Here is a 15,876-nt window from a genome sequence, read left to right as displayed (position 1 = left end):
CGTCGTTCATGCGAAACTGCATCTCACAGCGATACGCATCAAGAAAATAAAAACAATATATATAACAATAAACAATATATATTGCCCTTCGCAATTTAAGGCCACAGTCAACAAACCGGTTTTGAAATGTATAAATGTACGTCGAACTTGGTTCGCGCCGTACGTAGCCAAGCAATGGGACTTAAGTATTAGAATCAACGTGGGTCTGGTGCCCACAATTATTTGCCGGGCACGTGGAACAAAGACGGCTGCCACCGGCATCGCGCGGCGCCTTCAGACGCGCTTCTGCGGCCGTCTGGAACACTCTTCTCCTTCCCGATGTTAGGAAGCCACTTGGAACTACACATTTTACAATCATCATCATGATCATCATTATCTAGATTGAAAGCTCATTTCTTTCGAACTACCCAAAGTATCCTCCCCATAGACTACCCAAAGTACTATGCAAACCTACCCGGTTATTACCAAAGATTTGTCCATGAAGCCATCCAGATATACAAACATAGACACAACTTCAATCGAGAGGACGGTTTCAAATTGAGCAACTTTTGGAAAGATGTCATCAACCAAGTCAAACGTTAGCTGGCTGATAATTGTACAGCCGTTTCCGTTTCTACCAGGATGGTGCTTGCTCTTGTGCAGCACGCCATCGCTCCCCCTGAACCCCCTGCAGCATAACAAAAGGGGTTGTACCCGCTTTCTTGCAGTGCACCACCGCTCCCCCTGAACCCCCTGCAGCATAACAAAAGGCGTCTTAACTTAGACCCTCCCCCCCACCCACGTCCCTTCCTGGCTCCTCCTCCCCCCCCCCCTTAACCTGTATATAAGCTCGTGTGTCCCAGAGCTGTTCACTTGATACAGCGAACTTTGCTGCGTCTGTTCCACCTGAAGACGGAAGCTTGTGTTGCCTCCGAAACGTCGTGATTTAATCGAGTTGTTTTATTTTATTTTTTATTTTACCTACGTGACTTTACCGAAGAAACCAAAGAGTCTGCCTTTATTGTGTTTCGTTTGTTGTCCTTCCCCACCCAGTGCACCTCCGACGACCACGGATGGCTACGTGCGCTGTAAAATAAGTTCGACATATAGCGTATACATTCGTACAATTATAAAGATTCTAATCTTTAGACTGCAGGAATCCGATGAGCTACGAAGCTCTTGTTACACAGGAGAGAACTCTTAACCTGAGACATCAAGGCGACCCTGCAAAATGTGTTTGAACAGGACACGCACACACGCGCTGACCGCATGGCTGATGAGACTGAAAATTGACACCGCAGTTTTGGGAAAGTTGAAACCGCAGTTTTGGGAATGGAATGGTCCCAGAAGGCTGATAGAGGCCGATGATTGTACAACACAGACACTCTTTTGTCTCTTTCACTCTTACCTTTTGGCTTCGTTCAACTTGATTCCGTTCACTTTTGTTCAAACCTTTCAGTTTAATTCACTTGCATTGAATTGCACTGCCTTAACCCAGAATGAGGATATGTATTTATGCTGGAGGAATCCGATGAGCTATAAAGCTCTTTTTTACAGATGTGTGTCTTACAGAGAGTCACGCACAGTGTAGAGTTTGAGACAGTGTATACCATTGACGGCTCTGCCTCTTAACTGAGCGAAATAAACGAGTGGCTATACAAATTTTGATTTAAAGCTTTTGTGACTGCAGGGATTCATATTCTTGGTTCTTTCGGTAAAGTCACGTAGAAGAGAAACAATAAAATAATAATTGCTTTCTATTTTTATTATTTTATTGTTTCCCTTCTACGTGACTTTACCGAAAGAACCAAGAATATGAGTGGCTATACAATTAAAAGTTCACCATTAAACGCTTCGGGGTCTCGGCAAACATTAATTATGAACTCTCACTGGGGTTTTTTTTTGTTTTTATGTCGTCTCTGTTTTCAATTCGGGCACAAAACCTTTATGTACAGCTACACAGCGTAGATTGGTGGGGGAGCTCACACGGTTCAGATTATAGTTTGTGCGAATCATTCCCAAAGCGATTGCAAGACTGGTTTCGCATTTCAAATCCAACGCCCTCTGCAAATAGAGAGGGGAACCCCGTTGGGAAAATGTATGCAGGCTGGAAACAAATAGATGTAATAGCACGCAAAGGGTTGCGCTGCTGCTCATAAACAAAGCAGGAAAGCCACGACTTCCCCCGAGATGTTCATTAAATCGTCCGGTATACAGGAGGACGTGGGTTCGATCCCGACCCGGAGTGAGGGGCGGAGCCAGGATTTTGACTTTGGGGGGTGCCGACTTCAATATTCTGAGATATCCAGTGTTTATGTTTGCCAATGGGCGCCACAAATGTATAAAACTGATTTTATTGGATTTGAACGCGAAGTTTATTAATAGGTCGGAGCCGCTGATGTGACTAATAAGTTCGATAAGTTCGAAAGGCTGCCGCTCAAGCAGCCTGCAGGGCAGCACAAGGTGGCAGTCTGCAGGGCAGCACAAGGTGGCAGCCTGCAGGGCAGCACAAGGTGGCAGCCTGCAGGGCAGCACAAGGTGGCAGCCTGCAGGGCAGCACAAGGTGGCAGCCTGCAGGGCAGCACAAGGTGGCAGTCTGCAGGGCAGCACAAGGTGGCAGCCTGCAGGGCAGCACAAGGTGGCAGCCTGCAGGGCAGCACAAGGTGGCAGCCTGCAGGGCAGCACAAGGTGGCAGCCTGCAGGGCAGCACAAGGTGGCAGCCTGCAGGGCAGCACAAGGTGGCAGCCTGCAGGGCAGCACGAGGTGGCAGCCTGCAGGGCAGCACAAGGTGGCAGCCTGCAGGGCAGCACACAAGGTGGCAGCCTGTAGGGCAGCACACAAGGTGACAGCCTGCAGGGTAGCACAAGGTGACAGCCTGCAGGGCAGCACACAAGGTGGCAGCCTGCAGGGCAGCACACAAGGTGGCAGCCTGCAGGGTAGCACAAGGTGACAGCCTGCAGGGCAGCACACAAGGTGGCAGCCTGCAGGGCAGCACACAAGGTGGCAGCCTGCAGGGCAGCACACAAGGTGGCAGCCTGCAGGGCAGCACACAAGGTGGCAGCCTGCAGCATTTTACAGCAGCCGTATATCCGGTTATCCCGATTACCGACTTTCCCAAAATTTCAGGGGGGGCTAAGCCCCCCCCCAGCCCCCTCCCCCCCTCTGTGGCTCTGCCCCTGACCCTGTCGCCTGCTGTATATTTGGAGTTTGGATGTCTCTCTCCCCGTGGTCGGGTGGATTTTTCTCCGGGCCCTCGGGTTTTTTCCCCCCTCCGTGTATAGAAACGTGCGTTTAGAGTGTTTGACTGCTATAATTTCCCACGTGATAAGCCACTGCGCTGAGCTATACATGTGTAAAACATGTATGCCTTGCGTGCGTGTCGCGTGACCACCGCACTGCGTGTACATTATAGAGTTCTCAGCCTTGTCGAGACCACCTGCTCAGGAGATTCAACTGCACGCGAGAGTGCGCTGCTCACAAACAGCAGGGGACGCACGATTGCCATCGTGAAAAAGAGCTTTATAGCTCATCGAATTCCTCCAGTATAAATAAATGTTCCGATTCTGCATGTCATGCGACCTCCACACTGCATTGTTGGTGGTTTAAACAATTACAAAGCAATAATATGGCCAATCATTCAGCTCGTTTGAGCTGTTGGTCTAGATAAGGCTCGCATCATTGTATATATAGCGTATGTGTTTGGTGTTTGTCACTGCCAATGTAGTCAAGAGGTGGTCACATCATGCTGGACAAAGTGCCTAGCGATCCATTATGAAACTTATAACGCGCACAAATTGAACTTTAAAGGGATATGAAGAGGCGGCGGAAAGAGGGGAAGAGAGCGAAGTCGTGTGCTTCCGATTACAAGGCTGACACCGATGCCGGGATGAGGGAACACACGGCACCGATGAAGTCGTTTGAAACGGCCCGCGGCCACAGCACCACGGTGACCATGGACTTTCACGTAGAGTCCCGTAAACTCACACAGAGTGCAGTGGTTTCATCTGCGACGCGGACTGAGAGACTCATGATACTTACACAGGCACCATTAGATTCACAAAAAGTTCCCAGTGAATCGCGACTGTCGTCTAACACACAGACTCACAGACTCAGACAGACATGAATAGACTCGTATAGATACCTACAGATGTTATTGACAGTCCACGGCGGTTCACTGCCACATGGTCGACGGTCTGGATAGTGTTCCTTCAATCTACTTGCAAGGGATTGGTACAATTGTAACAATGTAGCTGGGATCCTCTAGAGGGCGCATTTGCTTTTCCCATAACGGCCAACCGGTCAAAACGTTCCGTCGAATTGTTTTCTCATGGCATGTCCGAGAAATGCCACTTGCATCTCCCTGAATAATTATTGATTTTATTTTTGTACCTGTTATCCGTAATACTTCGTGTCTGTCTGTGCAATGTTTAACATTCTTATATATAACGGATTTCTGGTGCTTCAAGTTTTCTTTTTAGGGTCTTTGAAATATTTGAGATTGTAATGTTCCTCCAAAGTGCGTCACAGAGTTATTCACGTAACAATAGAAAACCTTCCCGTTGCCGATGTCCAGCATTGATGTGCAAGCAGCAATGGGAATTGAACAGCCCGTGGTAGCTGACTTGGCAATTGGGTAACAAATAATAACAATAAACTCACAATTTCTTTGTCAATCTACCGCAGGATCAAAGTGTGCCCGCAACTTCGCATCGGCTGGTTGGTCAGTGTGGGCTCGCAGAGACGCCAGTAGGGCTGGCTGCGGATCAGATATCACTCGCTATTGGTGTCAACCGTGGCCTGGAATCAAATTGAGTTGGCCACTTAAACACTGCCCTCCGAGGGCAGTTTGCTCACCACTCGGGCCATCTGGCTTGCGTTATCCAGCCAGACCGCGAGTCTAGAAAAATGCGAGCGTTTTAGTCCGCGCCTGTTCCACGTGCCTGTTTATGTAATAATGCATTCTACCCGTACCGTGAATTGATGTGTTTTTCTATAGCCCCGACCAGCGTAATTACGTCGGAGGCTTATGTAAGCAGAAGAGCTCGTAATCTATGGATTCGAGCCACTCCCGGCGCTTGAAACATACAAATTTGGCACGCGTTTACCAACAGAAACGCCACTGCCAAGGGTATTTTGTTTTATTCCATTGCAGACTTTCAAATAAACATCCTCGGAGCATCGCGAGGTGGGTTCAAGGACATTTTCCCAAGGCAAACTAGTAAAAGTGGGTATATCAGGCCACACGTCCCCAAGGGCCTCTCTGACATCAGAGCAAGTGGCTTCACAACATGAAAAGGAAATAAACTCTGCCAATATCAGCCTAAAAGAAGGAGGGGGAAAATGCTACTTGCATATGTTTCCTTTAAAAGGTTAAATTGTTCTTAAACAAATCTGGATATTGTAGAACTGCTATTATTGGAACATGCTTTCATTGAAATGCCTTAATTTGCCTCCACCGTAATTACTGCCAATTGCTCCTCTAAGGAATAACAAAATCGCCGACAGGCTAGAAAACACTCCGCATCACGTGGAATGCTGCTAGGAGGTGGCCTGGTGACTCAGGCGTCAGAGCAGGGAGCTGGCACCGTTAGAGACCCGAGGGTTCAAATCCAGGCAGCCACTTGTGATTAAATCTGCTTCTCACATTAAGTGATTCTGATCGTCTCAGCCTGGCCACCGATGACCGCACAAAACACCACCCTATTGAACCTTCGGATTAGCACGCTTGGCCACGTATGGTGGCGAAATAAGTTCTACGTACATACATAAACCGTGTGGTTTGTGCTTTGCTTCTATTACCCAGGATCGCTTTTAGTGCGAAACCTCAACCTTTGACCTTGCCGCCATGGGGTGACCCTAGCAGGAGCACGAGGCTCCCGACGGCTTCACTCTTGCGATGTTGGGTGCCACGGTGGCTTCGACGTTAACCACCTCGCCTGGTCGGGCTGGATCACCGACCCTGACGCCTGCTGTCGATTTTGGAGTTTGCGTGTTCTCCCCGTGGTCACGTGAATGTTTTTTCTCCCTCCGGTTCCTGCGCTTTTTCGCCTCCACATTTTAGAATGGACATCGTGCGTTTCAGAGTATTCGGCTGCGATACATTTCCACGCGATTAGCCACTTGGTTGAGCTACCGCTTGTGGCCGGCTAAGGTCGCTTCTGAAAAAGAGCGATGCAGTACTGTGCATCTCAGCGAGCCTTGCCTGGCTAAAGTAAACATCATTAATAGTTCGTCTTCACCACGCAAAGGCTGCGAACCTCGGAGAGGCAGGCCTCGTTACCCGACAAAGCCTCACGCCGGAGTCGCAAGGCTCTTTTTCGGCAAGGGCCCTGCCGAGTTTTCGCAGTAGGGGGCGGCGTCGCTGTCGTACCAGTTGAATAATGTGTAGGTCACATGAGGCGGTGGTCTTCACTCGTTTTTAGGGGTGTGGGGTGCAGTGCAGGACACTTTCGCCCTTAAGACATCGTCAGTGGTATAGTAATAGGTTTTACCCTTTTAACTGGCACAAAAACTGACACCTTTATACAAGGCATCATGTTTGCAATAACCACAACACAAGCAGTCAAAATGCAAACAAAAGAGACAACTATGATAATAATATGCACTGTCCGTGATTTGATTGGTCCACACCCGAGACGGCTTTTCTTAGAGTGTGGACCAATCAAATCAAGGACAGTGCATATTATTATCAGAGTTGTCTCTTTTGTTTGCATTTTGACTGCTTGTGTTGTGGTTATTGCAAACATGATGCCTTGAATAAAGGTGTCAGTTTTTGTGCCAGTTAAAAGGGTAAAACCTATTACTATATCTTGTTACTGGCAAAGGAGGTCTCATAATGTAAACATCGTCAGTGTTGAGGGCCGCCACACATTTGAAGCCATTGGGGTTTGACGGCACGACGATGATTGGGGGGTGGGGTGGGGGGGTTTACATTTGTGTATTTGGTATTTATTGGGGGGGGGGGGGCGCACGCCAGGGGACCGCACTAAAGGCCACCAGGGGTTGCCAGGGGTCTGCGGGCCTTGCAATGAAGGACGCTTTACTCTTTGGTTCTATTCGGTAAAGTCACGTAGGTAAAAAATAAAATAACAAAAATCCCGACGTTTCGGCCACAACACAAGTGGCCTTCATCAGGTGAAGGGACCGTGCTGTCATGAGGGCAGTCATGAGGACAGCACGGTCCCTTCACCTGATGAAGGCCACTTGTGTTGTGGCCGAAACGTCGTGATTTTTGTTTTATTTTTTACCTACGTGACTTTACCGAATAGAACCAAAGAGTATGGATCCTTGCAGTCACGAAAGCTTCAAATCTAGAAGGACGCTTTGTTACAGCATTGGCATGTTTTTCGACAATACCAGGTGCATTGTTTTTTCTCTTAGCTATGAGAGGAAACCAGACAACCCGGGAGAAACCCACGCAGAACAGGAGGGAGAGAAGTACAAACTCCACACAGATAGCGAGGCGGCCTCGTCAGAAATCGACCTCAGGCCCTTTTGCTGTAATTAGTAATTATTATCTAAATTACAGACCTCAAAATAATGGGTAATTTTAATGTAACGCACACGAGACACGGTTCAATGGTCATTTGTATCTACATTACTTACGGACAGTGTATTTTTTTTACGCGTTTTGCCCATCTCTGTGCAGAAGCCTGATGTTTTAAGCACGAGTCACTGATCGGGAAATAATATTGCACAAGCATAATTTCTCAGACATTTCCCGAAGACAACCCAATGTTTTACGCAGCTGACAGAGAGACTGGATTATACTGGTAGGAACCTCCTGGTTACACCAGCCCACAGGGGATTATTGTGTCCGTCCGTCCGTCGTGCCTCCAAAAATGGCAGGGGTGGGGCTGGATGGAGAGGCTGGGTGGGATGGGGAGGGTGGGGTGGGGCTGGGTGGGGGGTGGGAGGGGTGGGGCTGGGTGGGGAGGGGCTGGTCACCCCGTGGTGCCCTTATAAAACTCAACGTTTAACCTACTCACGACGGCTTGTGCCCGCCCTCACAGTCGGGCATATTTGCGGAATACACCACGTGGTGTCGCCGTTGACCCTGGCCATTGACCGAGCAACCCAACGTTCCTACCAGCTCCCTCCGCAGGAATGTGTTTCTCGGAGTCACGGATATTGCTGAGGCGTGTGCGTGGGTGCGTGCCGTCCGCTTCACAGCGCAATACGCTACACATCCCGTGACGTCGTTTGGAAAGACGAGGCCATTGTGTGCCACGGTCATGGAGTGGAATATGATGGCAGCCTTCGCGCCGCCCCACTCTAAGTGTGAAAATCACGACGAATGCTATCAACGCAGGCGACCAAACATCGGTCATCGATCTCCCGGTCTCCAGAGTAACAACAACTCAAGCCAAGCCAACGGTCCTCTTCAGGGCCAAACGACAACGCGCCAGATAGGCCCTGGGACAAGGATCCTCCAACTGAACATTGAGGGACTCTCCCGAGGGGAATTGGTTATCTGGCTAAACCACGAAAGAAGATAGTCCAAATTAGCCACATTTGAAAAATTATACACAAATCATTCTATTGGAATTACGTGGAGCGATCATCGCTACTGAAAAACTAATTCCCACTTGCAGGTCAGTGCCGAGGCATATTATGCCACACAGGGACAGTTGCCACTGGGGGTTCCCCTTTCAATGGTTGAGATGTGATGTGAAGTGCTTAGAGCCACTGGGGCATTTCAGAATAGTATTATGATTATGTTGCGATGATTATCTGCGGGTTGCCCAACGTGCAGGTTATTGGAGTTCTTTGTGAACTCACCATGAAATTGTCAACGCTGTACTGGCAGCCGTCCGTACGAAAATAGACGGCTGAACTGTTCAGATGGGACTTTAGGAAAATTACAAAAGTGTTCCAACAAGAACAGCCGTAATTTTCATACAATGTACCGACGACAGCATGGAACGAAAACTGCCATGATGCAACGACCGCATGGCACGGATTAAAACGGCAGGGACATCAGGGGGGGGGGGGCATTTCCAGGATCAGCTAATTATAGCGCTTCCCTCCGCCTTATGGGCTCGTGTTTCCTCTCGGCGGCCCATCGTGAGACGGCCTGCCCTCCCGGCGTGTCCAGCACTCTGTTCTTCATTAGGCCGCTCACTCGTGGCAACCGGGGTGGAGGGGGGGGTGGGGGGGTCTTGGCAGCAGGGCGAGTGGGCGCCACAAATTTGTGTTGTGAAAAACTTCTGCAAATTTTAGTTTGTGCCACTGTGGATGGCCGATACGCTGGCTCTCAACAATAACACGGGCGTATGCCGGTCAGCGATGTCTCATGAGTGGCATGACATTGTATACAATAATTGAGAATAAGAGTGTTGAGGTGTCCCCCCACCCTTTTTTTGTTACTAATTAGGCAAAAAATTTGGCCACATGCTGAGAATGTAAAATATCGGTTTGAATGCCATGTGACAAACATTTATGTACAGCAGGGCTGTGTCAAAGTGCAGTTCCCTGCAGTGCGCATAAAAGTAACTTGAAGGGATCTAAGGGACCGTCCATAAATGACGTCACGCGATTTTGGACGATTTTTGACCCCCCCCCCCTTCGTCACACGGCGTCACAAAAAGTCAGACCCCCCCCTCAAATATGACGTCACAAAGCTCTGCCCCCCCTCCCCTCCCTCCAAAAAATAAAACATGCTTCAAATCGCTTTAAACAATTGTCATTGTAGTTGCGTATTTAATGTGGCGCTGCACTCTGATGTTGTAGGAGAAAACATTTATTAAAAAGTCTATTTAATTCAGTAGAACGTGTTGTCTATATTTATTTAAAGTTGCGCATGTTGATGTGACGTCACATTTCTCAAACCGACCCCCCCCCCCCCCTCGTCACACATCGTCACAAATGTCTGACCCCCCCTCCCCCGCCCCCCAGGTACGTGACGTCATTTATGGACGGTCCCGAAGAGAAAGTTCGGCGATGTCTCCCTCTGCAGGCGATTCTCTAACACACAGGGTGATACATCGCTCACCGTGCAAACAATCGGAATCGTGCACCTTATCACGGAAGGCATAAAGTTGAAGAGAATAGATGCAAAGACAGAAATCTCTTCAACGCGTACGCAGTGTATACCCATTGTCATTTATACGCATTCATTACTCCCCCCCCCCCCTCTCCACACTTCGCTCAAGAGGGGCTCACAAGTAGCGTCATCACATCTACCCCTCTATTTAAGGGAAGAAACTGGAGGATTTCTCCACAAGGCTGGCTGCCGCCTGATGAAGCTAGTTGTAATTACTGGCGAAACGTCGTACACTCAGATTGTAAATGTTGTTGATTTGCTCTCCAACACACCGGTGTGCTGTACTCGTAACGGATTGGCCACGTTCTGTTTAAGTGACAAACCTTGCTAAGTGGCTGTGTCGGGTGGTGGCGGGTTTATATATTTAAGCGTGTCCAACCCACGAAACATTTCATGCGTGAGATAACATTAAGTGGCTAACATGCAATTCACCATTTTTTGGTTAAAATTGACCCGAGTAAGAGAAAAAAATAACCCGCAAGTTATTGAATTGCAAAAAAAAAACTAAACCCCGTAGAAACATCGCCCCCCTATTGGCAGAATAATGCCCCCTTGTAGGTCGGTGCTGTGTCCACCTTGTGTCCCGCACCATCAGGGGGTCACCTTCGCTAAAAAAAAGGGAAAGCTCTGCACTCCGAGACGTGTGTTCCGCTCCCCGATTGGCACGCTTGGCTACGTACGGTGCGAAAGAAGTTCGACACACGTGCATGCATACGTTCCGCTATGGGACGCATCATGAATGTGAGCGAGCGATACAATTATTGATTTGCTTAATCATGATAAACCCTTGCGATTCCGGATCACGTGTCTCTGTGCGAGCCCTGGCGAGATGACAACGATGAACGAATTCCACCAAAGAAGAAAAAAATGCCGACATTCTTTAACATATAATGCTACCGCCACAATTCGTACGATATAATGTTGTTGTTGTTGTCGTCTGACGATGACAAACAAGCAAAGGCCACGACACGCTGGACTTTCGTTAAAGGGAATTGGGGCCCTTGCTTTTTAGGGGAATGTTTTTTTTTCTGCCCCCCCTAGCTCGGCAGGAAAGGGCTGCTGTGCATTTTCTGTCACAAAGTGCGTACACGGTCTCCCACTTATGGGAAGAGAAGAACACGTGGCGTTTCGGAACGAAAAAGTAATAATAACAACTGGGCACGTCTGGTTCGTCCCATTTTGTAATCAGCATTTCCTCCGCGTGCTTAAAAGCGCCCACACGGTGTCATAATTGTTCCTTCCCTCCGTGGTGTTCCACACGTACTCGTCCAGATTCTCGAGCAGGGTGAGTCGCAGCTCACGTCATGCTGCGTTTCTGTAGCGTGATTTTATGAATCCGTTCCGCCCCACGTATGTCCGTTGTACTTATTTTTGCACCGGGCGTAGCCAACTGCACTCATCGATTTTTTTTGCTACAGATGAGACGATGTGGATATCTCACAGAGCAGTCCATCGCCACGTGTTTTAGAGAAGGGCCCGCGGAAGTTAATGTCAAAGAAGTACTTCTGAGCACTCCCCCCCCTCTCCACCCAGTGACCTCTGATCCACACCATAGAGGGCAGAATTCTCCCACCCGCTCTGCCACCGAGAGAATTGTCCGGAGAAATTCTCCCCCACACCTTCGATTAGCACGCTTGGCTACGTACGGTGTGAAAGAAGTTCAGCGTGCATACATACATACGGTATATTGAATTCACAGGGGTGAAATTTAGCTCTGAGAATTAGTGCAGAACCAAATTGAAGTGCCATTATTGGCAACTGGACTAAGACCGTCAGCTTACTACACTTCAGAACCCAGTTGTGTTTGTGCAACCCCGTGTCTTTGAAGTTGCCTTCCCTCTTAAGTTTGGTCGGTTGCCCTGGTTGATGTTTATTTTTCTTTCCTGCTTTTCATGCGTTGCGCATTGGGATCTTAATAGGATGTAATGCACATTATACATTTTAACAATGATTAAGTTGACACCGCGATTGGGTGACATTTATGCAGCAGCGGATCGGAATAACTGCATTCACCATGAGGCCGGGCAAGATATTTGACATCGCGTGGTTTATATTCTTAGCTCTCTCGGTAAAGTCACGTTGAAGGGAAACAATGAAATAATAAAATATATATGAAACAATAAAAATTATCGCGACGTTTCGACCATAACACAAACGGTCATCATCACAAACGGTCACCTGATGATGACCGTTTGTGTTATGGTCGAAACGTCGTGAGAATTTTTTATTGTTTTATATGTATTTTATTATTTTAATTGTTTCCCTTCAACGTGACTTTACCGAAAGAGCTAAGAATATGAATTACTGCAGTCACGAAAGCTTCAAATCAAAAATCGCGTGGTTTGTTTTTTGTTTTCTATCAAGTCGGTCTTGATTTATTTTTGTTCTTAGATAATTGCAGTGCCCTTTGTTTAGTTTTGTTGGTAGCGAAGAATGTCCATGCGAATGCCCCTTTCGCCGCTTGTTTTGTCTAAAGCATCGTCCTTGATGCTCCTGCACACGCTTAGCTGTAGGGTTTCCCACTCGTTATTTACGTATTTACAAAATGTGAAACAAACAAGCAAGTCCCACTGTGTTCTCAATTGCTCTGAACTAAACTAGATATATATATTTTTTACCAGGTAAGGACCACTGAGCTATATAACTCTTCTAGATTTGAAGCTTTCGTGACTGCAAGGATCCATACTCTTTGGTTCTATTCGGTAAAGTCACGTAGGTAAAAATAAAATGACAAAAAAATCACGACGTTTTTTTTGTTTCCTCCCACACAGCTTAAAGGACGCGACCTGGGCTTGGCTGTCTTCACTCCAACGCTGTCCTCTGGACAGTCCGGTCCCTTCACCTGATGAAGGCCACTTGTGTTGTGGCCGAAACGTCGTGATTTTCGTTATTTTATTTTTACCTACGTGACTTTACCGAATAGAACCAAAGAGTATATAACTCTTTTTGAGATGCGACTTGGCCAAAAATGATAGCTCAAACCAAGCGGCTTATTACGTCGATATTTCTAACAGCCAAATGTTCTAAACGCGCGATTCTAAATGTGGTGGAGAAAAACCGGAGGCCCCGGAGACAAATCCACGTGAACACGGGGAGAGAGAGAGACGCGCAAGACTCCAAATATACAGCAGCAGGCGTCAGGGTCGGGATCGAAACACACGGCCCTCCTCGCAAACCGGGCGAAGTAGTTCACATCTCCTAGCCACCGCGGCGATCCTCATCTTCACCAGGAGCCATTGTCTATCCACTGCTGGATGAAAACTTTCAGACGCCGGTGGCCGCCGCCCCCGGCGTCACGCAAGATCCGTCCCCGCTGATCTCGTCCCTCCATCTCCCCGGTCCGGTCATCCTGCCGGCCGCGTGCATTGTCGTTGGTTGCCATTCATTGACAATGTGGTTAGTTTCGCCCACCGGCAACTCAACCATTCTCGCGGTCACGTCCAGCTCGAAGCGATATCTCCACATAAACAATGCGATATCTCCACGTAACCAATGCGATATCTCCACGTTATGAATGTGATACATCCACGTTGCATTCGCTCCCCAAATCGATGCTGTTCTCCTCTTCCTGTCTCTCAGTGTGATTTCAAGTGCGCATCTTCCGTCTGTGCTCCTTGAGCGTTGTTTTTTTCTTTCTTTCTACGTCAATGCCCACGTCTCTGATCCGTATGTCACAGCGGACAATTTCGTGACAATTTAAAGCAACTCTCTCTTGAACTCACTCCTGTCCACCGTAATCCTTTTGATTCAGTTCCACCTTTAATAGTCGGCCCTGGTACGCAGTTTGGCTCTGTTGTGTTTGCAAGGAATCTCCCCTCCAACACTGATTTATCTTCATTTCATCTTCATGGCCTTCTTTGTGAACTTAGCTAAGAATTGAACTTAGGTTTTTTTCTAGCTTAGCTGGGTAATGTTGCTGATTTAAAGGGGGTAGTTTGAGGACGTCTACTGAAGTATATAAATCAAATATTCAGTCGTACACGTTCAAGGGTTTTAACGGGAAGACAGGACAGCAATCGAGCACAGTTCATTTCAATAAGTAGGCAATGTATAGTGTGATTGATCTGAATACCAAACAAAAGCCTTTTCTTCCAGACCACAGGCTGGCCTTCAATTAAATAAACATTATTTCAATAAAAAGTTATTCTTTAATTTCAAACAATTGTTCGTTCAAGAAAAAAAATGATTAAAAGTATTCTATTGACATCACCTCTGATTCCATTGGCTGTTAATGCAGTAATCATTAACCAATTTCCATGAGTTATCTGAAACGTTGATATTTCAGCCACGTTCTGGAGGTTTGTTAGATTAGGATTTACTTTTGTTCAACCCTTTCTTAATCCACTGCTGGACGAAGGCCATCGCATGCCGCGTGGGTTACAGGAGTTTGTTTTACCGGACCTACCGGCGCTGTTTATTTCATGTTCTGTGGTCGCTTTAAGCTCTTTTCTTTAAATTGTATCACATTTTGTGCAACATTTTCAATTGTCGTTATTCGCCCAAAACAGCGACCTTCCTTTCCAGAAAATACATTATAATTCTTGATTGTTCGATATTTGCATTAAATAACAGTATTGTTAAAGTTAGTCGAGATTTGTTACATTAATAATATAAAACATATATGTTACGTTTACTTAAAATGTCTCTATGTTACCCCACAAGAAGCTCCACAGTCTTAAAATATATGTATGTGTTGTGAAAAAGGGTCATTGCCTCAAACGTCGCCTATTATACATATTTTTGCTTGAAGGCCACAGAGTCATTGACGATTGTGTTGGATGTTTTTATATTCACCGCCAATGCAGCAGCAACGTCACCTACATCATTCGATTGATGCAATCCAGGTTGCGAAAGAGTCGAGGATGTGCCACGTGTCACAATGAGGTTAAATTCACCTCATGGTTAAATTAAGGAGACCGACTGACCTACACCCAGTGCGGGCCAGTGAAGGGGCCATTCGGGAGATGTTTTAACATCACCCGCCACTGACATTAGCTGTGGCTGGGAATCGAACTCAGGTCGGCGAGTTCATCGCGAAGTGAATGAATCAGGGTGACTTACTGCTCCCCCTGTCCGCAAGCATCCACTGCTAATAAATGTACAGACCATCGCGCTGTCGCGTGTACAAGTACGCATTCAGGAAACACTGTGAACGCTGCCGTGGTGCCACGGCTTGCATACTCCCGAGCTGAGCAGTTCGATCTTCCGGCGCGGCAGTTGAAACAGTGGGAAGGTTTATTGACTCTTCCCCCCGCCCCACCCACACACCGCCTCCATCCACCCAGCAGTGCCAAACGGTTGCGCTGCAGTTCAGTATGATCGGCAGGTTGCGCGCGGTAGGGTAAAGTGTGGGGACTCCCACCTCTTCCACGATGTCTTGCCAGCAGGGAAGATCAGGCCACAACACCCTCTAGACGTGCTCTCTAGAGTTTCCTCTTGGTGGAGGTCCTTCCGTCAGCGGCACCTTTCCCTTCACCTTCGATATCATATTTAAGTTGAAATGCTTGTGAACATTTAAACAAGTCTTACATTTGCTGTTTCCTCAAAAAAACAATTCCGCCCCCCTTCCATCCGCCCACGCCCATCCACGATGGCGGAGAAAGAGAGGACTGGCTGAGTGACCTCACCGATATCCTGCCGTTAATCTTATCTCAGAGTGCAAATATAGCCGCAAACAGTAAGCGCTCAGGTCAGGCGGCGATTCATTATAAATAGCATACAAAAATGTAATATAAATATGTCAACGCGGGCTCGCATTGTGGATTGTTATACCCTGCTCAGAGCCAAGGACGGTTTCATCTCTGGCAAATACTCCGAGGTATGGCTCATGCAGTGGCACGGCACGGTGGAAT

Source organism: Petromyzon marinus, chromosome 43, assembly GCF_048934315.1.
Source record: "Petromyzon marinus isolate PM22_M1 ecotype Great Lakes invasive population chromosome 43, UKy_Petmar_22M1.pri1.0, whole genome shotgun sequence".
Lineage (NCBI taxonomy): Eukaryota > Metazoa > Chordata > Hyperoartia > Petromyzontiformes > Petromyzontidae > Petromyzon > Petromyzon marinus.
This window is presented reverse-complemented; position numbering follows the sequence as displayed.